Below are 1,304 nucleotides of genomic sequence, written 5' to 3' on the forward strand. Positions count from 1 at the left end.
ACACACACCACCTTGATCCCACCCGGAAGTGGAGACACACAACCGTGGACAGAAACACACACTGACACAATCACACACAGACACGCGGACCTACGAGCGCGCACCGACATGGCGCCACACCCACCCGGACACACACACCAGCACAGCCAAGCCGGGGACACAGGGGACACACACGAGGGACGCAACAGCTGCACACGGTGCCACATGCACCAGCACCAGAGACCCTGCGTCACACACACGGCGACACAGATGCACACGCGGCACCGATACAGCCACCACGAGACCGCACGCACGCACACGCACACACACACACGCACACGGACCAGCCCGCCCAGCAGCACGCTCACGCCCAGAGGCCAAGTGGGTGACGGGCTGTGTCGCGGCAAGGCGGGCACTCGGAGGTCAAGCCGCCGTCTGTCCGACTGTCTGTCCACCCGCCCCCCCCGCACTTCTCCAGCGCGTGTCTGCGTGTATAAAGCGGGCACCGTCTCAGGCCTACGTCTGCCTCTGTCTCTCTAGAGATGGGGCTCCCGGCCTCAGGCCCACGGGCTGGCGGGGTCCGTCTCACAGAGGTCTTTGTTGTTCCATCCCTCTCTCCGCCTGGAGCTCCAAGACTCTCAGGGTCTGCGTTTCTTGTCTCTGTCTTAGGGCGTCTCTGTCTCTCCCTGTCTCTGGGTGTCTCTGTCTCTCCACATCTCTCCTCGCCTCTGGTCTCCTTACCCCCCCCCCCCCCCCCCCCCCCCCCCCCCCGGGTTGGGGTTTCTCCTGTTGTTTTAGTTTCCCTGCACCGCCCCCCCCGGGAGGGGGGCCGCCGCCCCCCCCCCCCCCCCCCCCACAGCCCCTTCATCCCTCACCCAGCACCCCCTCCCCTTAACACAATCTGCACAAGTGGAATGAAAATTGATTTTTTTTTTAAATTTCATATCTTCTCCGGGGCTCTGTCTAAAGAGGAGAGAGATGCGGCCCAAGACCCTTCTCCCGCTGCCGCCCCTGCACGCGCACTCACACACGCACACACACGCCAACAGGCACACACCTCACACCTAGACACACACGCGTATACACCCTGACCCTCCGTCTGCACCCGCGCCGGGGACACGCCCCTCCCTAGGCCACACACCCACGCAGGACACATCTGTGCACACGGCGGACACACAGCAGACTCTCGCACCACCCTCTCCAGGCCCCCACCGGTAGGCACGCGTCGCGCACCGTGCGCCCTGTCCCCTCCGGCCGCACACGGCCCAGCCGCCCGCTGTCGCACGCTACCTGCGCACGTGCTTGCACACGCGCCTGCCCACATC

The sequence above is a fragment of the Panthera uncia genome (assembly GCF_023721935.1).
Source record: "Panthera uncia isolate 11264 chromosome E2 unlocalized genomic scaffold, Puncia_PCG_1.0 HiC_scaffold_19, whole genome shotgun sequence".
Classification (NCBI taxonomy): Eukaryota; Metazoa; Chordata; class Mammalia; order Carnivora; family Felidae; genus Panthera; species Panthera uncia.